This window comes from Arachis hypogaea, chromosome 18 (genome assembly GCF_003086295.3).
Source record: "Arachis hypogaea cultivar Tifrunner chromosome 18, arahy.Tifrunner.gnm2.J5K5, whole genome shotgun sequence".
Lineage (NCBI taxonomy): Eukaryota > Viridiplantae > Streptophyta > Magnoliopsida > Fabales > Fabaceae > Arachis > Arachis hypogaea.
In genome coordinates, this window is record NC_092053.1 from 4,464,246 (window position 1) to 4,487,653 (window position 23,408).

The 23,408-nt window shown below is 31.9% G+C and overlaps 1 long non-coding RNA gene across 1 annotated transcript; it reads left to right on the top strand.

The window, feature by feature from the left end:
- Positions 1 to 1,638: 1,638 nt before the first annotated feature.
- On the top strand, positions 1,639 to 2,474 carry LOC140181685 (uncharacterized). The gene is made up of 2 exons (XR_011876726.1): positions 1,639 to 2,130; positions 2,231 to 2,474. It is a non-coding gene; the product is annotated as an uncharacterized lncRNA (long non-coding RNA).
- Positions 2,475 to 23,408: the final 20,934 nt, after the last annotated feature.

Genomic DNA, 23,408 nt, shown 5'->3' on the forward strand with positions numbered 1-23,408 from the left:
ATATTAAAAAATTATGTAAAAAATTATATAATGTAAAATGTACTATAAAAATATATCGATAAAGAATATATTTTAAAATACAAAAAATATGTATGTATTTTTTATTAACGAAGTGATTGATTTTTCGTATCATAAAATTTATTTAATTTGTGTTAAATTTTTCAGCAATTTTTTTTAATATAATTAAAAGACAATTAGCAAGAAATTCATCTTTCATTTTGTTTCTGAGTTATTTTTTACAACATTCATAGCTGAAAAAGATCTCTCAGTTGTAATAGTTGAAACATAGAGAATTAATACCAAATGAATCAAGAAGGACGCTCACAAAAAGAAAAAAAAATCTAATTTATGAAATTTGAAAAATTTTATTTATTTTAAAAATATTAGATTTTTTTTATATTATTATTTATTTTTTAGATATTAAAAATTATTATTATTTAAATTTGATTAAACTTTTATTTATATTAAACTAAATACTAAATAAATTTTTAAAAAATTAAATCATACTTAATAACTTATTACTATTAATTATTTTTTAAAAAAGTTGGGGGCTCGAGGCCTCCACTCATCCCGTAAGTCCGTCTCAGTTTCCAGCCTCCAAAGAAGATCCCAATGAAAAAGAGTTATAAATGATTTTATACCTGTAAAAATATAATTTTATTGAGATTATTATTAATATATCAATCGTTGCAACTTGCAAATATTAAAAAGGTAAGGATTATAAATGATTTTATACCTGTAAAAATATAATTTTATTGAGATTATTATTAATATATCAATCGTTGCAACTTGCAAATATTAAAAAGGTAAGGATGCACGTGTAAAACTTTGGGAATAATAATTAAAATAATTTTTAAAAAATCAAATATTTGTCAATTTTGTCTTTAAAAATTAGCCATGATAAATTGATTCCTGAAAAAATATAATATTATAATATATTGCAAAATGATTATTTTACATATTATTATGTAAGTGATGCAAAAATTAATTTAATTCACAATTGTATTTTTTAAAGACCAATTTAAAATAGTTAATATTTCAAAAACTAAAAGAATACATATTATTTAATCTTTTGAGTAAAGGATATTATTTTGATATTAGCCCTAAAACTTTGGTTATTCTAACCATTTGATAGTAACTCATCAATGAGATTGTTGTAATATTTTGATTCCTTCTTGATTTATGCCTCCACTAAGCTTTCCTTCTGTTCACATTAAATTTATTTAAAATAGTTAATAACATGAAAGATCCAATCAAGTGAAATTAAATGAAACTAGCTAACTCAAGTACATATCATGACTTACTTGGGAGTATTCTGGACCAAGAGATAGAGAATCTGTAAGCATCTAAATTCATATCCTTCATGATCCCAACATCTTCCTGTGTATATATGGACAACATTCAATTTTTTTAATGAAATAATAATAATCAAGGAAAAAATAAACCTATATATATATATAGGAACAAATGTGATGATTTTCTTTTTACTCTATATTTATATCATAGTGTGTTACTTTATATATATATATATGTATGTTGCAATCGATTCATCACTATTATTTTATTTTTTGAATATTCTCCTTAAATTTGCTGTCATTTGGAATTTAATATATTATATATTATATATATCATACCTTGTAGTGGTGATATTCGTCAATTGCAAAATGCATCTCCATTGCTTCTATCTTTTATCCTTTCTGTGTGTTGCATGTAATAATTGTCAGATATGACTTATAATTAAGGGTCCTACTCCACTATTATAATAATAATCAACACACTAGGAGTTTTGTTCAATCTTCTCCAAATCCAAATCGAAGAATCTCTTTCTTCTTAGGAATCGTACCAAATCTACATCAAGTTCTCAATCTTCTCCAGCTGCGTACACCTTCTCCCGGCGCATATTTCCGTATTCAAAGCACTCTTCGCTCCCCGCACCTGCCTCCATTTCTAGGGTTCCGCCTTCTCGAAGCTTCGCCACCGATTCGGAGGCCAGAGACTCCAGTGAGTACGATGTCGTCGTCGTCGGAGCTGGACCTGCTGGCTTATCGGCCGCCATACGCCTCAAGCAGCTCTGCCACCAGAAAGGAGCTGATTTATCGGTGTGTGTGGTGGAGAAAGGTGCTGAAGTAGGTTTGTTCCATGCTACTCTCAGTTTAATTGCTTAATTAACTTTGATGTAATCGTGAACTGTTAATTATTAAGTTAATCTTTATATGTTATATGTAATTAGGTGCTCACATTAAACGGATTTGAACCTCTCCCACAGTGGAAGCAGGAGGAGGTGCATTCTGTTTGTTGAATTTAGTTACAGTTTATGAGTAGTTTTAATTTGTGAATCAACACCCCGTTTTCTTGACAAGCTTTGGTTTCTCACCAAGAATCGTGCTATTGCTCTCCCGTCTCCTTTTCACAACAAAGGCAACTACGTAATAAGGTTTTATGACATTCAATTCATTCCATCCTTTTGCCTTTTATATTTATAAAATCATGGATTCTGTTCTTTCCTTTTTTTTTTTAATGAACTAAATAAGACAAAGATTAAGGGTGTGTTTGGCAAATACGTTAGAGAAGAAAAAGCACGTTTAGACTTTTTGAAAGTTTCAATTTTTGGTTTGACAAATTTTTTATTCATGAATGTAGAAGTGATTTTACATTTAAAATTACGTTTTATATGAACCTCTTCTTCTATTATTTATTATTTTTATTTTTTGTTAATTATTTGTTTGACATTATACATTTTTATACTTGTGATTTTTTTTGTATTATTTTTTTATTATCTTTTATAATATAATTTTTTATCCCATTAAATAAAGTAAATTAAATAAAAAATTAATTATAAATAATAATAATAATAATAATAATAATAATAATAATAATAAATTATAGCATATTAAAAAAGAGTACTAAGAGTACTAAAAATATACTATATAAAAACTATCATAATTTTTTTTTTATTTATTTCGATCATTACCAAGGTAAATATTTAATTTTTTTTATTATTCTTAGTACTCTCTAAAATTTACATTTTGTTAGTTTTAATTAAAAATATATTTTATCAACTTTTATATGTTACTTTAATTTAGTAAATAAATATTAATTTTATTATAAAATAAATTAATAATATTTATTCAAATATCTAAAGTAAAATGATAGAATAATATAAAATATTATTTAAATTGATGTCTCTTTTTAATAATTTTTTATCTAAAAGTAATTTTGAGTAGTATAATCTAAACAATATTTATTTTACTATAATCTATTTTTATATAAAATCACGTTAACACAAACTTACTTTTCATCAAAATCAAGTTTACAAAATTAATTTTATCAAACTTCCATTTACAAATTATAATCCAAACACACGTCAGGTACACCATAATAGCAGAAAATCTTCTTAAAGAGACTATGTACGTAACATGAAGTATGAACTTATATACAAGCATCATTTCACTACATAGCTATCAAAAATAAGTTCAGCACAGGTTCCAACAGCATTCTCATCCATTTCACTACATAATAGCTATCAAAATAAATTGAATAAACTATCAAAATAAATTGAAAAATAATTTAAGCTAGACTCAAAAAAATATGAAATTGAGTTTAATCCAAAACCAGCTCAAAAAAATTTATTTGCAAATCAAGAAATTCTGTACATCCAAAAAAATATGAAATTTTGATATGGAAGTAAAATGAGTAATATACTTTAATATTATAATTTTTTATTTTTTTAAAATTGTAGGAGTACACAAATCAAACCATCTGATTTGTATTTAAAAAATTAAAAAAATTCGGAGTACACAAATCGGACCCTCCAATTTATATTTAAAAAGTTGAAAAATTTTTAAAGTATACAAATTGGACCCTAAAATTCGAGAGTACATAAATCGAACCCTCCTATTTGTGTTTAAAAAATTGAAAAAATTTAGAGTACACAAATTGGATGGAGCTCGAGATTCAGATTGAAACCCTAGAGAAAATGAGATGCACAATGGGAAAGATAATGGAGGAGAGAGATGGGAATTTGTTCGGAAAATGGAAGCGAAAGGATAAGATAGGGTTTCTGTGTGTTTGAAGAGAGAGAACATGAGATCTGAATTTTCATAAAAAGAAAGAGAGGAAAAAAAAAAAAGAGAAAACAGATAGGGAAAGCTTCCAACTCAATACATCAAATTCATGGAGTGAAGAAATTGTCCTAAAACTATACCCCAAACTAAACAAAAAAAAAGTAAGAAAGACGACAAAGAGACCGAAACCCAAGAAAGAAGAAAGAAAGAAAACAAAACAACGAGGAAGCCAACGAAGAATGACGACAAAGTGTGTGTTTAGATTATCGTTTGGTATAAAATTGATTTTGTAGAATTGATTTAGATCAAAAGAGAGTTAGTACTAACGTAGTTTATGTTTGATAATTTTTATTCAAAATGAATTATAATAAACTAAATATTGTTTGGAACATTATTCAAAATCACTCTTAGATAAAAAATTACAGAAAATGACATCAATTTAAATAATTATTTTATGTTATCTTATAATTTTATTTTAAATATTTAAATAAAATTTAATATTTTTTTAGTATTCTCAATATTTCTTTAGTACTCTAATAAAATTAATAGAATCATAATACAAAATTAAAAAAACTTTCAATTAAGAGGTTCCGGGTTCGAATCTCCTATCTTTGGTAAAAAAAAAAGAACTCATATAAAAGAACAAAAGTTTTATAAAAAACAATAATATGCATAAGAGAGTATTAGAAAAAAGTATTATAAAAAAATAATAAACATATAAATAATGAAGGACATAATTAGTACATATAACATAAATAAACGTGGATTGAAGACAGAAATCACTTCTCCGTTTACCAAGTCAAAACGAAGAAAGACGGCTTTTTTACCCAAATCCCCCCAAAAAAAAGAACGAACAAGTTCATCACCAAATGGTTGAGGGGGAATTCAACTCTAGAGTTGTAGCTCCGGCGTGCCTGGGTCTTCATTGTTCTCGGCAGAGTCTTCAGCCCGAGGGTGTTCATTCTCCTCCTCACTAGAGAAGCAATGTCCAAGAAGCGAGCCCAAGTGTAAGGCGCATCAATGAAGCCACTGGGTAGGCTGAGGACGCCGAAAAATCGGTAGAAGTGGTCCGAAGCGCTACCTAACGCGGTGGCGAGACACCGCAAGTAGAACTCCTACGAAGAGCCCGAAGAAAAACTTCAGTAGGTCTTCATCTTCCATAAACGGCCACGTGAGTGTTATGTTGAAAAAGCCGAGCGGTGATTCCGACGCGCATGGTGATACAGACAACTCTAGCAAGGGATTTCAAAATCAGTAACACTTTCTAAGGATTCGGAGTTGTTGGAGATGATATTAAGATGGTATCTAATGGCTCACAAAAGCAAGCTGTAACTGATTATGGTTGAATAACTATAGTTAATTTATTTACCATATTGAGTTAGGTTTTAGTAAAGTTAATTTTTTAATAGCTATAAATAATGGATAACAATATGTACTCCCTTATACTCAGTGGTTCGTTTTCAATTTTAGGTTTTGTATTTGTTCATATGACAAATCTACTGAGTCTTCTTCTTCCGCCTCAATATTATTTTCTTCACTAAAATCAGATCTAGACCACGATTTCTTCATGGTGCGATGAGCGTGGAAGATCGTGAAAGAGGTGAAGTTTTGGCCACAAATACAGTATTGAGTTAGCATCAATGGCCGACACTCCTTCCGACCTAATGTCGGGGATAAATCACGGGTCACGTGAGAACCAGGAGCTTTCAGCTGGTGAGCTTCGAAATCTAGCTCGCATTCTAAGCCAACTCTCGAGTTTGCAGCCACAGAGCGCTAAATCGAGTACCAATCTGCTTGCGGATCCAGCAAGTGTTTACTTCCTACATCCACGTGAGAATCCTGGAGTTTCTATTGTCCCAATTGTGCTGAATGCTAAGAACTACAATTCCTGGTCAAGAGCTATGAAATTAGCGCTGAAATCAAAGAATAAGATAGGCTTTGTTGATGGAACCATTGTGAAACCAAATAAAAATGATCCTGCATATGTAGCATGGGATAAATGTAATACTTATGTTGTTTCTTGGTTAAGTGCATGTTTGGGCGCCATTATTTTGTTAAAAAAAGATCTTTTTTCAATGAAAAAATATCTTTTTTTTTTTTTAACGTGTTTGGCAAATTTCTAGTAGTAAAAGTAAAAGCACTAGTAAAATAAAAAAAAGATCTTTTTTGAGAAGCTGTAATTTACATCTTTTTTTAAAAGATTTTTTTTCCTTAAAAAAAAGATGTTTTTCATGTAATAAATGAACAAAAAAGTACTTTTATACTGTTATACCCAAACATAATTGATAGATAAAAAGACCTTTTTACATGAGATATCCAAACATAAAATTACTTTTACTTCTCTATAAGATCTTTTAAAAAAAGATAACTCAAAAAAAGATCTTTTTTTAAAAGCTCACCCAAACAAGTCCTAAATCTATCATTGAGTGCTGAGATTGCACAGAGTGTTTGAAGCATAGGTATTATCATGGAGACAGATATAGGATTGCTGAATTAGAAGAAGAGATGTATGCTATGAAACAAGGGAATCTAAGCATAACAAATTATTTTACCAAGTTGAAGGCTATTTGGGAAGACATTGACAGTTTCAAACCAGTTCCACAATGCAAGGAATGCTATGAAAAATGTGACTGTGGCTTAGGAACCATGAGAGATTATGGCTTAGGAACCATGAGAGATTATCGAGATGAAACTTATGCAGTGAGATTTTTAAGAGGATTGAATGAACAGTATGGGACTGTGAGATCCCAAATCATGCTGATGAAGCCTCTTCCAGACATCAATGAAATTTTTTCTCTACTTATTCAGCAAGAGAGACAGTTTAATGGATTAGATTTGGAGACTCAGAACTTTACAGCTTTGGCCAATTCAATTCATAATTTCAACAAAAATTCAAGCAATGTTTCTAGAGGAAGAGGACGAGGAACCCGTGGAGGTAGAGGTGGAAGAGGAGGAAGAAATTCAGCACCTAAGACCTGTTCTTATTGTCACAAGTCAGGGCATCTTGTGGATACTTGTTACCACAAACATGGATTTCCACCTCATTTACAGAGGCAGAAATGGCCACGAGAGACTAGCAACGGAGCTATGGCTAATCATATTGTTGCTGGAATTGAAGAGAGCAGTACCAACAATATCAAGCAGGACAAGGAAGCTGATGGTCCATCCCAATTCAATCAGAGTTTGAGAGATGCACTGATTACCTTTCTTCGGCAGGAGTGTGCACAGTCATCTCAAGGAGCAAGTGTGAGAGATGTCAATCAATCAAATGCAGGAAGTGGAGGTATACCTTTAGAGACTTATACACTTTGCATGAGCTCTCATATTGCACGATTATTGTCAGTAAAAACCTTTTTCTCAAATTCTTGGATGCTTGATACAGGAGCTACTGATCATGTATCACACTCATTGCATTTTTTTACAAATTTTAGATATATTAGGCCGACTCTGGTAAAATTACCAGATGGAACACACACAACTGCAACTATAAGTGGAACTGTGGTATTTTCAGCTACATTCTATCTCACGGATGTGCTGTACATACCAAGTTTCAACTTCAATCTTTTATCTATTTCGAAACTTACAAAAGGCCTGCATTGTGAATGTGTTTTTACTGACAAACTTTGTAAGACAAAGAATCGGACCTCTTTGAAGATGATTGGCACAGCTAGAGCAAAACATAGATTATACATGATGGATTTTCCTGCATTAGAGTTAGCACACAAGGACAACATGAAAAATACAACATACAATAGGAGTACTAGGATCCTAGATCCACAAAGTCATAGTGACAAGATTTTACTTTCTTCTAATCTTAGGACAGCAAATTTGGTTACACAAACTTCATGTTTTTCTGTTGAGAATTTATGAAATTTTAGATTGGGTCATGTACCACAAAACAAATTTGATATTATCAAACAAATATATTCTTGTGTGCAGTTTCTTACATCTACTTGCTCTAAACCATGTGATTTTTGCCATTATACCAAGCAAAAACGGTTACCATATACCCTTAGTGAAACAACAAGTTTAAACAGTTTTGATTTAATACATATTGATATCTGGGGGCCAATGTCATTTATTTCTCTACAAGGTTATAAATATTTTTTAACTGTAGTAGATGATAAAACCAGATTTGTATGGATTTATTTCATGAAATTAAAGTCAGAGGCCAGCAGTTTAGTTCAGAATTTTGTTGCTTATGTGAAAACTCAATTTAATTCTCAAGTAAAGATTATTCGAACTGACAATGGTCCTGAGTTTAAACTTGATATTTTTTATAATTCACAGGGTATAGTGCATCAAACATCATGTGTTGAGACACCTCAACAAAATGGTATTGTTGAGCGGAAATACCAACATATTCTCAACATTGCAAGAGCATTAATGTTTCAATCATCCTTGCCAAAAAAATTTTGGAATTTTGCTATTGGTTTAGCTGTTCATTTAATTAATAGACTTTCGACTCCAGTTTTAAAAAATAAAACCCCTTATGCTACCTTATTTGGCAAGGATGCGGACATCAGTAACCTTAAAGTGTTTGGATGCTTGGCTTTTGCTTCAACGTTAATTCATGGACGAAAAAAATTTGATAAACGAACACGAAAGAGTATTTTTCTTGGTTACCCACCTGGCACAAAAGGATATATTTTGTTTGATATTCACACTAGAGAACTATTTTTGTCTCGAAATGTGGAGTTTTATGAACATTATTTTCCTTATAAATCCTTTCATCATGACATGACCAAAAATTTTATAAGTGCTTCTTCTCTACCTATTGCTGATTCTAATTTTAATGAATTTGATCTTTTCACTTATGATTCTTTAGATGCATTTCATCCATCTCATGTAAATATTGATTCTTTTCATGATCCTAGGGACCCTACCTCACTCACTGATTCACATGTAGTTTCTACTAGTCCACCAAATAATGCATCATCTAATTCTCATTCAAATGATAACATGCATTATCAGGATCTTAGAAGATCAATTCGTACACATAAATCACATTCTTATCTTCAAGATTATCATTGTATGTTACTTAGAACAGGAAGCTCTAGTAACCAATCATGTTCTAAGCGATACGGTCTATGTCACATGGTGGATTATGGGAAGCTATCCCCTACCCATAGAGCCTTTTCCCTAGCAATAACCACAACAGTTGAACCGAAGACTTATGAACAAGTTGTGCAACACGAATGCTGGAGAAATGCAATTAGTGCAGAATTGCTTGCTCTTGAGACGAATAAAACTTGGTCTATCACTTCTTTGCCTCTTGGAAAGCGCCTCATTGGATGCAAGTGGGTTTTTAAAGTGAAGTTTCACCCAGATGGTAGTGTTGAACGCCACAAAGCACGTCTTGTGGCTCAAGGTTTTCGTCAAAGAGTTGGCTATGATTACTTTGATACATTCAGTCCGGTTGTAAAAATCACTACTTTATGACTTATTCTTACTCTTGCTGCGGTACATGATTGGAAACTTCACCAATTAGACGTCAATACAGCGTTCTTGCATGGTGAGTTGCAAGAAGAGGTTTATATGAAACCCCCCCCCCAAGGTCTCGATATTCCAAATGGTGTTGTTTGTAAGTTGAATCGTTCTTTATATGGCTTGAAATAAGCAAGCGGTCAATGGAATTTAAGATTAAGTGGTTTTCTTCAGCAACATGGCTTTATCAAGTCTCCTCATGATCACTCTTTGTTCACCAAGCACACTAACCTCGGCTTGGCTATTATTATTGTTTATGTTGATGATCTTGTTTTATCTGGAGATAATCTATTTGAAATTGAAGCTATTAAAAAGGCTCTTGATGCTGAATTTAGTATTAAGGACTTAGGCCGGTTGAAATTTTTTCTTGGAATAGAAGTTGCTCGTAGTTCTGAAGGGATTGCTTTGTATCAACGTAAGTACACTCTTGATTTGCTTGAGGAATACGGTATGTTGGAAGCTACACCTGCTTCAGTTCCTATGCTGTATAATGGGAAACTTTCTAAGGAAAGTGGCACAAGATTACAAGATCCATTACAATATAGAAGACTGCTCGGACGACTCCTATATCTCACCAATACTCGTCCGGATATTGCTTTTGCAGTTGGGAAGCTCAGCCAATTTTTGGATTGTGCAACTGATGACCATTACAAGGCAGCACTACATGTTTTTCGATACATCAAGAAATCTCCTTCTAAGGGTCTTTTCTTCTCTTCAAATAATGATCTCAAATTGACTGGTTATGTTGATTCGGATTGGGCAACTTGTTCCGATACCCGTCGATCAATAACTGGGTATTATTTTTTCTTAGGTTCTTCATTAGTGTCTTGGAAGAGTAAGAAGCAAACAACTGTAGCATGTTCTTCCTCAGAAGCTGAATATCGTGCCATGGCACAAGTAACTCGGGAAGGTCAATGGCTTCTTTATCTTCTTAATGCCTGCCATGTATCTCATCCTCACCCAATCAATCTCTATTGTGACAATCAATCTGCGCTGTACATTGCAGCTAATCCGGTTTTTCACGAAAGAACCAAGCACATTGAAGTAGATTGTCACATTGTTCGTGAAAAGTCTCAAACAGGGGTGCTGCAATTGCTACCTATTAAATCAACTCATCAAACGGCTGATTTACTTACTAAAGCGTTATCACCGGGTGTCTTTGAACCTTTACTTTTCAAGTTGGGCATGCTTGACTTACACGCCCCACTTGAGGGAGGATATTCTGATGATAAGAGGATAAATGTTTCAACAAGCCTTAATTCAAGGGAGGATGATAATAATGTTGCTGAACTTGCAACTAATTCAATCAGTTTCAACTTGAGGGAGGATGTTGGAGATGATATTAAGATGGTATCTAATGGCTCACAAAAGCAAGCTATAACTGATTATGGTTGAATAACTATAGTTAATTTATTTACCATATTGAGTTAGGTTTTAGTAAGGTTAATTTTCTAACAGCTATAAATAGTGGATAACAATATGTACTCCCTTGTACTCAGTGGTTTATTTTCATATGACAAATCTACTGAGTCTTCTTCTTCCGCCTCAATATTATTTTCTTCACTAAAATCAGATCTCGTGAACAAGGTATCGCTGCTGCATGTCTTTATATATATATATATATATATATATATAAACAAAAAACAAAAAAACAACAAACTAAGACCGCGTATTTCTAAGTGCTACCTTTGGTGGATAATGTTAAGCCCTCCCTCGAGTTTCCTTCTTCTAACCCCCTTACCCTCTTCAAACTAAGTAATCTAATAACCTCTATCCCTAGTACGACAGATATCAAGGTTGATATACACTAATTCAGGCAATGCTATTCTGGCATTAGCTTCAAATGCCATTCATCTGCTTTGGAAGTGGCCGCGAAGTGACCGTAATTCTTCTGGTAAGGTGTGATAATATGTGAAGTTACTTATGCCAACTGATTACTTATGATTTGGGGACTTGGGAATGAATACATGATGTTTACATTTCTTTGTATAGGCCACTGCCAGTGTGCCACCTCAACTATGGCAACCTTCAAGTGGCATCCTGATGACAAATGACATTGCTGTTCCTTGCTTTGCTCTTTCTAAAAATGATTCTTATGTAATGTCAGCATCAGGGGGGAAGATTTCTCTGTTCAATATGATTACTTTTAAGGTGAGCTATAAGTCCTAGTCATTATCGTTATTCAAGACTGTATTTGGCTTGTAACTGATCAATTTCAATCTTGGCCCAAGTGCAGACAATTACTACTTTCATACCTGCACCACCTGCTGCAACCTTTCTTGCTTTCCATCCTCAGGATAACAATATCATTGCTATAGGCATGGATGATTCGTGTAGATGAGGTATGTTTGTTGTTCATAAATTGTTTCTTCCAACTTATGATTTGTGTAATTTGGTGTTTATGCATAGCCTTCTTATTTGCAGGTTAAAAGTAAACTCAAAGGCCACACTAAAAGAATCACAGGTCTTGCTTTCTCTCATGTATTGAATGTCCTAGTTTCTTCTGGGGCAGATGCTCAGGTAATAGTCGTTCAGTGTAGATTTGCCTCCAGAATGTGTTTGATGATTAAATTGCATTAAAGGAACTAGTTTTGGAGATCCAAATAGTTCTCATCAATTAATGGCCTACTTTGAGCTTGATGTTGGTAATGTGATTCTCATTAGTTGTCATATGGGAATTTATTCATCTACTGTGCAGATTTGTGTGTGGAATACTGATGGATGGGAGAAACGGAAGACTAGATTCTTGCAACTTCCTGCTGTGAAGGACTCAACCAGTGCAGGCAGATACACGTGTACAGTTTCATCAGGATCAGATACGCTTCTTGGTTGTACATGAAACGCAGCTTGCAATTTATGAAGCAACAAAACTAGAATGTCTAAAGCAGGTAAATTCATTTAGCTGAGTTTTATATTTACTGCACATATTTATTTAATTGGTCTTTTATCCGATACATTTTGCTAAATTGCAGTGGTTTCCACAAAGTTCTGCTGCACCTGTATCGCATGCAACTTTCTCATGCGATAGTCAGCTCATATACGCCAGCTTCTTAGATGCAACAGTCCGTGTGTTTAGTGCTTCAAACCTCCGATTACGCTGTCGAGTCAATCCTTCTGCATATCTTTCTGTAGGTGTCAGGTAATGCCCTGTTTGATGGATGTTTTATCTAAGTTTGCAAGACATTTCTTTCCTTGCATTATTAATTTGTTTCTCAGTTATAATTTTGTAAATACAGAACATTTTATAGGTACAAATTTCATGTAGAATTGTTTAATTTGTAATCGTTATTCATTCTCTATTGGAAGCAAGCAGCTTGAATGCTTGATACTCCGCTTTTAAGTCCTTCAAAGTCCACAGTAGTTGTATTTCAACCTGTATCATCAGTTACCTCTTTTCAGCTATTCTGTTTTATGGTATAAAGACGATCTGGTTGAGGTCGGTAACATTTTACACTTGTTGTCTGTGCCAGCAGTTCTAACGTGCAACCGCTTGTAATCGCTGCACATCCACAAGAACCAAATCAATTTGCGGTTGGACTTTCAGACGGTGGAGTGCATTTGTTTGAGCCCTGGAGTCTGATGGAAAATGGGGCGTGCCTCCACCCATTGAGAATGGGTCAGCAAGCAATGCAGCAGCTGTCTCAGTTGGTGCTTCTTCAGAAGAAGCTGCCCAGAGATGATCCAAAGTCACAGCCAAATGATGATATTTATAGATGTAGGATATGTTGAGTACTTCCGCCAAGTAACATTGGTTGGTCCATCTCCATCCTAACTTGTTCCTTTTTGTGTAGTCATATTAAGTATAAACTACCGTTGGTTTCTAACTTGGCTAATCTTATCTTCATCTTCTTTATTGCCAACACTGATTTGATAATTTAGCAATAGATTTACACTTGCAAACCCAGATGAATTACAATGATTTTACATGAAAATAAATAAAGATTTGCGCCAAGCAGTGACGACTCGAACAATAAGTCAACAAACATTATGGTATATACATGTAAACGTACGTACAATCAGGATATAATAATCCTAAGTCCCAACTAGTCTTCGGGGCGAAAGCTTATGAGATTCGGTAGATATTTTGATTGAAGTTCCTTAATGTCATTTGCTGTCACCTCTAATGACTGCATTGACAAAGACCTCATTTGGTTGGGTAAAACAAACAACATTAGAACTGCTGGCACAAACAACTAATTTTTGGTTGGGTAAAACAAAAGCAACAAATGCAATGTATGAGATAAAAATTTTGTTTGAAGTTCCGAACTTTTTATTTGGTTAGATATATTAATTTTGGTAATAAGTTAGCCAAGTTAGTTTTACAGATTTAAATTTTTTTTAAAAAAACTTTTGAATTAGTTTTTTTTCTATATAGACGAATAATTTGAGTATTATTTATCAAATAATGAGGCCTAAAGATTATGAATTACTATATTTTTCTTTTTCTTTTCTTGGGATAAAAAATTGTTGCGTATATAAATTAAAGCCATTTTCTTGTATGATAATATCGTTACACAATGCTGCTACGGTACTAGAAGGCTGTAGGGGTACGTGGATGGGAAAACATTATTGTAGTGTGGTGGAGGAGGGAGGCCGAAAAACCTAGTGACGCCGGGTAGCTTAACATAAACGGCACTATAACAATATCTTTCCAGCCACGAGTACAACTTTCTACTACAATTCTAGCAGCATTGTGTCCCATCACCGCCGTTACTGCCGCCACCAAGTCTTGGTCGCAGCTACTTATGGGTGCTTCCTGGATTATGATGTTAACGGGCGTCATATATGATATCATATAGACTAGAAATATGATTACATATATATCAATTATTAAAGTCAATTGAAGACAGATTTATTTAATTTCTTCATATATATGTTTTTGTGCAATTGTATGATGCAAAGTGCAAACAAAAAGCTTGCAAATCGCAAATCAAGCAAAGCGAATGATGCATAACATGAATTTTTTTGTTTCGAAAAATCAAATTAAAATCATATTCCCGCTAAGTTTTATTATTATTATTTTAATATTATTTTATTTTATTTTATTGATCCAAGAGATAGCCACCACCAGGCACAAGCCCACCAAAACATGTGCCCTCCAACCCCTTTTATGCTATGCTGTTTAGTGAGTAGTTCTTTTTTGGCGGTTATTAATTATTGTTTATTAAATCCTGTCCTTTGTTTACTTTCTTAGGGTTTAAAATTCATAAAACAACACACTAAAATTCATATCACATTAGGATTTACTTTCTTAAACTATGCTATTTATATGAGATGTGCGGATATGCGGATTTGCGGATCGGATCCGCGGATATCACTTCTAAATCTGCAATCCGATCCGATGGCTCTGCGGATCAGATAATATCCGCAAAATTCGAATCGAATGCGGATAATTACCGCAGATATACGAATATTATCCGATTCATGTGCAGTCCTAAATTTCTTATCTTTGTCCTAGAAAATTCAACAAATTAATTCCCTGGTTAGGAATAGTAATGGAGTTTCGTGAAACTATTATGATATATATATATATATATATATATATATATATATATATATATATATATATATATATTAACTATTAAAATTAGTCACCAACATAAATTACAAATTAGAATATAAATATATATTAAAAATAAATTAAAATACATATATATTCATACATAAATATATTGATAATTAATTTTAGTATATAAATAATATTTTTATGGTGAAATTGTGTACTCTATTTCCGTCGCATATCTATTAAAAAAAATGTATCGTATCTTTTTTCTATCTCCATTACAGGTTTTTATTTTTTAGTCATCATAGGAGAACCGAATCTTCACTAATGTCATGGGTATTAAAATTAATCTTCAAAAAAGATTAAAAAAAAAACGTACAAAATAATAAACATAACATTATATAATTTAACATAACATTATTTAAAAAATCAAAATTCATAATCTATTTATTAAATCATGATATTACATGTACAAACATTTTTTATAATTAAGTTTAATTAAATTGGCGCAAATTTAGCAGAAAAAAATGTGTACATACGTCATCACTTTTCCTTTTTCACGTTTTTTGCAACACATAAATTTTTGTTCGAGAGCATAAAATTTTATTGATATAGCAAAAAAAAATTATATATAACACAAAAAAATTTACACATGCACAAATTTATTAATATAGCATAAAATTTTTTGCACATAATACGTAATTTTTTGCTACGAATGTATTTTGTTAGTTGGGCGAGTCAATGTTCTAAGTATGTGATCTTTTAAAAATTTATGTACTGCACATCAAAATTTATATGATATGCACCAAAATTTTTGTGGTTACATCAAATTTTATGTGATGTGTGTATTTCTTTGGTTGAGTGTCAATATTTTAAGCATGTAGTCTTTAAAAAATTTATGATGGATACTAAAATTTTTGTGTTGTGTATCAAATTTTTTGTATTGTACATATTTGGGATAAGTATGGTTTTGGTCCCAAAAATTTTCAGCCAGAGTCGAAATCGTCTCTCGTCTAATTTTCGATTTAGAATCATCCTTAACGTTTTTTTTTTGTATTAAAATCGTCCTTTTTATTTTTTTGGACAAAAATACCCTCACCACTACCAACACAATTACATCCTCTTCCACCACCACCACCAACACTAACACCACCGCCACAACCTCCACCAACAGCACCACCAACACCATCACCAGCACCAGCACCACCAACACCACCACCAACGCCGCCGCCGTCCCCCTCCCCCCTTCCACCTCCCCCTCCCCGCCTCCCCCTTCCCCCACCCTACGTCCCCTCCCCCTCCCCGTCTTCCCTTCCCCCCACCCCCATCCCCCTCCACCTCCACCTCCACACAGAGAAGCATAAACAGAAAATTAACAAATTCAAGCACAAATTTAACACAAGCAGAAATAGAAAGCAACAAATCAACAAATCAGCAACAATAATATTCCACAACAAATTTCACAAAAAATCTAATTCATAGAATTCACAGAAGAAGAAGAAGAAGAAGCGGCGGGCGGCGGGAAGAAGAAGCGGCGAGCGGCAGCGGGAAGAAGAAGCGGCGGGCGGCGGTGCGGCGGTGGGGTCGGCGGTAAGAAGAAGAAGAAGAAGAACCCTCTCCCCCCCCTTTTCTTTCTTTCTCTCCCCACCCACCCCGCTTCTCTGTATCTCCCTTTCTTTCTTTTTTTTTTATTTTATATTTATTTTATTTTAAAATTTTATTTTTTTATTAAAATAGGGGTAGTTTAGGAATTAAGTTAAAAATTTTATTTAAAAGGACGATTTTAATACGAAAAAAAACGTTAAGGATGATTCTAAATAAAAAATTAGATGAGAGACGGTTTCGAATCTGGCTGAAAACTTTTGGGACCAAAACCATACTTATCCCTACATATTTTATTAGTTGGGTGTTAATGTTATGTGTATGTAGTTCTTAAATTTTTTTGTGTTGTATACTAAATTTTTTTGTATCATGCATCAAAATTTATGTGATGTGCATCAAAATTTCTATGTTCTAGTTTTCTTAACATATATAGAAGAAGAAAAAAGACAATAAAAATGATAATAATGATAATAATAAAGGAGGATGGTGAGAAAAAAATAGAAGAAATTAAACAAAAACAATAAAAAAAAAGGTGGTGATAACAATGACAATAATAAAAAAAGAAACATATAAAAAAAAGAAATAACAACTATGACAATAATAAAGGAGGAGAAAGAAAAAAAATAAAAAAAAACAACAGCACCTACTTATGTATACGGGAGAAAAAAAGCGTGTGATAACTTTGTTAAAAAACAACATAAAAAAAATATATTCATTTCAGGGTCAAATAATTTAATATATAAAATTTTTTCAATGTATTATTAATCACATTTTTTTCATAGTATTGTATAAATTTCATATTAACAAAATTAATCGTAACTAAAATTTTAATTTTAAGTTTTTATATTAATAGAATTTTTAAAGAGGCTAACATGATGTGGATTGTGTATTATCTATTATGTATTTCTAATTTTATAATTAAAATGTGTCATATGTTATTCTTTTATTGTAATTGGGATCAATTTTTTCTCTCCAAAATTAAAGAATTTTCTCCTCTTTCTTCTTAATTTTACAACCAAAATGTATCACATGTCACTATCTCATTGCTTGGAATCAAACCTTTCCCTTCAAAATTAAAGAATTCTCCTATCTTCCTTACTAATTTTACAACCAAAATGTGCCACATGTAACTCTCTCATTGCAATTGGAATCAAATTTTTTCCTCCATAAGAAATTCTCCCCTCTTCCTTTCTAATTTTACAACTAAAATGTGCCACATGTCACTTTCTCGTTGTAATTGAAATTAAATATTTCCCTCCTTCTTACTAATTTTACAACCAAAATGTGCCACATGTCACTCCCTCATTGCAATTGAAATCAAATCTTTCCCTCCAAAATTAAAAAGTTCTCATCTCCTCCATCTTCTTTTCTCTATCTCTTTCATTCATTCAACCACTCTATCTCTTTTATATATCATTATCAATACCAATGACTAATTATTAATTTGACAATCAAAATGTGCAACATGACATTTTGAAATATACCTATATTATATATCATATATTACTATCTAATTTAATAACCAAATGTGTCACATGACACTCTCTTATTAAAATTGAGAAAAAATATTTATCTTTAAAATTAATAAATTTCCTTCCTAAATTATTTCATCTACCTTTTTCACTCTATATATATTTTATATTTTATATTAGTAATTTGACAAATAAAAATATGTCATTCAATATTTTTTATTACAATTAAAATAAAATTTTTCTTCTAAAATTAACAAACTCTTACTCTCACTCTCACTCTCACTCTCATTCTTCATCTTTATATTTCTCTCTCTTTTCTCTCATTCTCTATTTTTTCTACCTTTCTGTTTTACAGAAAACAAAATTAACAAAATAATATAATTCAAATAAAAAATATTATTATTATTATATGCATATTTTTTAATTTTTTATTTAGTTTTAAATTTTCATCGCTTATCTTTCTAATCTATATTTTCATTTCTCTTCTTTCAAATATTTATTATATATAATTTGGAGAGAATACTAATGTTATAATTAAAAGTTAGAATCAAGATTCAATTGTTAAAAAAAAATTTTGAGTTAATTTTATAACTAGCAGTATAATTTTTTTATGCTAATATCTAATTATATTTTTATATACATAGAGAGAAAAATATTATTTTTAAATAACAAGTATAAAAATTAATTATTTCTATTTGTGCAACAGACTTAACACCTAATTAAATGTAAAAGTATACATGTTAAATTGTTTCAAAGTTTAGATAATGAATATTAAAATTAATTATTAATAAAAATTAGACTTTTTTATATAAAAATAATAACTAAAAATCTTATTATTTGATTTTTATCTATAGAAAAATTGGTCTTCTTAGCCGAAAATTTTTGTCGACGTACAATTTTTTTTGTAAAAATAGTTTGATTTTATAAATTTTTTGTACTATGCATAATTTATACTGTTAGAATAAAGTAGATCGTAATTTTAAAAAAATTATAGTCCCATAATATTATTACAGATAAAAATATTAATATATTATATTTGTTATACATAAAGTAAAACCGTGCTATCTCTGCTAAGTATATATTTTTTAAAGTAATCATGTTAAATATACATACAAAATTGTTATGAGCACACTTACTATTCTTAATTGACAAAATAAAATAAGATAAGATAAAAGTAAAAGTATGCCTCATATCCATGACATGTTGACAAGACAGAGATGCACAACTCCATCTGGCTTGAAGCTGCGACAAGGACTGGAACTGCCTCCGCTTTTGGACAAGAATGCGTAGCGAGAGAAAGTCTTATCGACCGATAGCGACAGGGTTGACTTAGTGTTTGGTCACTTCCTTGCTTGGCTACCTCAGTAGGCCCTATCGTAGGGGTGAGAAAGCAGAACTCCTAGCTTTTCGAGAAAGGCCCCGGAGAGCAATCAGCGATCTCACTGAATGATAGATAGAGGGTCTCCGGTATCTAGGATGGATGTCAAGTGTTATGATCCTCCATTGCTGCTCGGTAGTGGCCTAAGGATGTTTTCAGTCAATCCTTGCACTACTTTCTAAGGCTTTTACGGCGTGCAGGTGGATGTACTTATAGTATAACTGTCGTTGGAAGGGACTTCTCGTACTTCAGGCACTCCAGGAGCCGATAGACGATACGAACTAGGGATCTCACCAAGAGAGAACAAGCATCCAAAACCATCTATAGGCTGGCAATGGGTAGAATAGGATAGGATACCTTAATCCTATATGCGGGTTGAAAATTTTATTAAAATTCTATGTTATTCTATTCGCGAGTTTAAAATCTCTTAACCCTAACTCTACTTACATCCTACAGTTCTAAATCCTACTCTACTTACAGAAATATCAAATTTTTTTAAAGTAAATATAAAATTTAATCATTTCAAATTTTATATATATTAATAAATGCTTTAAATTACTAAATTAACTAACTAATTTAGTGGTTGGTCACTTAGGTGTGGGTAAGATAAAGTAGGGTACACCCTAAACCAAGGTTGTCAAACTCGCGAGTTTAGGTAAACTCGTGGAGCTGACCTAGACTCGACTCGTAGACTCGTACGAGTTTACCTGTTATACATTTTTTATAAAAAAATATATATATCATTTATAATATATATATTTACTCAGATATAGACATTCAAACTTAACAATTTCAACATCAAAAGTCAAAACACATAATAAATTAACATATTACTATAATTACAAGTTACAACAAGTACTTTAGATCACACATTTAAATCCTTCATAAGTATGTATCTAGTTCAAGTCAACATAAAACACACAATCAAAACTTCATAAGACACAACCAAAAAACAAAAGAAAACAACAAAGCAACAATTAAATGTTCTAATAAAGTCTAAAACTCAAGTCTTCCGGTATCTTCATCTTCCATGGCATCAACATCATCATCTTCACCATCTTCATCAGAAACATAATTTCTTTCAGGCTCAGGTTCAACCAACAAAATCATCATCATCATTCACATGTTCCTCTATCCACATGTTCATCTTATCCCTAAAAATCAACAACCCATATAATAAATTCAGATTCAGATTATATTATCCACTAACTAAATTCAGATTTCAGATTCAGTTGATAAATAACAAATTTAGATTTCAGATTTCAATTGCCAAGTGATGAGTGATCCATTATCAAAGTTGAATTATAATTATTCATAACTAACACTAACTAAACTAACACTAACATTTCAGTAAACCACACATTTTAACCATGAAGCATGAAGCATGAAGCAGCATCATTTTACTAACTTATTAAAGCATGAAGCAGCATCAGTTTAATTTTTTTTCCCATCATATCAAATCTCATTAACCTATTCTGTGTATGATTTAAACTAAACTAAAAAAATTTTAAAAAGTTAATATCAGAAGTTCAAAACCAAAATTGCAGAATTCAGACCAAAATTATTAATATTTGAATTTGTTTAAAAAAATTACCTTGGAGAACAGGGGCAGAATTGAAGCAGATTGGCAATGCAGAACAGGGGCGACAAACAGGGGAGGCCGGGAGGCAAACGCAGTGAAGCAGAAGTAGAATTGGAAGTAGATCGCAGAAGAGGGGCGACGGCCGACAAACGCAGAACAGGGGCGGTGATGAACAGCCTGCCGTGAATCGTCGAGTTCTCCGACGTGGGTGGTGGGCTGGTGTCGGCGATGTAGGCTGTAGCACGAGGAACCTTCACCAGTTCAGGACATCAGGACACAACGATGGGGGGTGGTGGGCTGGTGGGCGATGTCGGCGATATACCACGACTCCACGAGGAAAACTGGTAGTGGTTAGGCGAGGCGACAGGCGAGAGCTGAGGGATCCGTCCGCCCTTTGCGTGGCGGCGCAGACAACGGTGCCGGTGGATGGTGGTGGCCTCAGCGAACGTTGGAGAAGAAGAAGAGAGTGAGGGCTTGGTGGTGGTGGAGAATGAGGGCGCCGTTTTCGAATTAGGGTTACTGGGTTAGTGGTTTGGTTAGCTGTAATTTTTTTTTTTTTGGCCCAAAATGACGCTGTTTTGGCGAAAATGGGCACCCAATTCAAACTCGCTGACTCGCTAGTAAATTCGTGAGTTTGAGCGATTCTGTCCGAATCTAGCTAAGTCTACCAAAAAATAAGTTTATGTCCGAGTCAACTCGATTCCACTACCTAAACTCGTAAATTCGTACGAGTTTACGAGTTAACTCGTGAGTTTGACAACCATGCCCTAAACCCTATCTGCCGGTAGGTTATGTATTGTTAATCCTGTCATCCATGCACCCGCACTTGACTATCACACGAAGCATAATGCCATATGTATTGTCAGATATGATAATTTGGATTTCTTTCTCTAGTTTCTAGGTTAACTATGCTTATATGCTTATGTTCAAATTGTATTTTAATCTAAGTTAAGCCATTAAAAATTCAAAAATTGAATTGATGTGAAAATTAAGCTGAAATCACGTGCTTTTTTCTTTCTTTTTTTTTTTGGACTGGGCATGGGCCAAATCAGGTGCTTTAACTCACTAATGGCGTAGGTCGTAGTCTAGATCAAGATTAATACTAATTGCTAATCCACGTGGATCGGTCACCTTCATAGCTAGTTTTATTTCAAATACTTTTTCAGCTAAATTATTTTTTCTAAACACTCTTTTACTTTATTTTATTTTTTGAACAAATGAAAAGTTTTGTCTATTACAAATTAAATTTTATATTTTTATTCTTTTAAAAATTGGAGATAAATGGGACACTTTTTTCTTAATATCTTTCGAATGTAATTATCAGCTCGTACATTTTTCTTTTCCATACTAAATACTGCAATAAATTTAGCTCAAATTTAAAATTTTGTGTTGTATTTATTACTTCCAAATTAGATCTCGCAACAATTAATTTACTCTAATATTTTTTTTTGGGTATAGAAACACAAACACTCAAGTAATCAAGTTCATTACCAAAGTTAGTAGTAGCATTTCTTAAAATTAAAGAACTCAAACTCTTAGGACAAATATAATGAGAATTTAGCTAATATATTTTTATTAGTATAAATTTTTAATTTTTAATTTTAATAAATATATTAAATGTATTGAAAATTTTTGTAAAACAAAATTTACTAACTTTAACATATGTTATTAGAAATGTTAGTTAAATTCAAATAATAATTAAATATTAAGCCATTTTTTTAATTTAAAAGGGGTCAAACTCTACTCCATATGACAATCAATTAAGCTTGAAGACCCATTAATGAAAATAGAATCAAACCAACAATAATATACCGACTCATTTTATGTAGCTTTTTATAACTTCAAGAAATTTAAAATTAAGAATTATTTTTCTAATTTCGAAAGGTTACGCATTATATTAAAGGGAACAGGGTTATGTAGCGTGGGATGATGTTGGCAATTCTAGAGTACATCGTTTGTACTTTAGCGCTTCCGATTATTTCAGTGTTGCAAACCCACCTAAGATTTTTTGTTTTCAATGATTTATTTATTGTTTTAAAAAATGTCATATGTTATGTAAATATTAAAAGATTTAGTCAATACTAAAAATATATATTTATATAAATTATTTTATATAAATAATTCATTTTAGTGCGCATCTAAATAATTATTTTATTTTATTTTCTATTGAGTTTATTATTTTTAATATGTTGTTAGTAAAAAAATTTTTAATATTTATTTTTCTACTAATATTTATAAGATATTTTCGTTAATACTACAATAGATTATATAATTTATATGTTATATTTATATATATGTAAAATATTTTGGTACTGAAGGT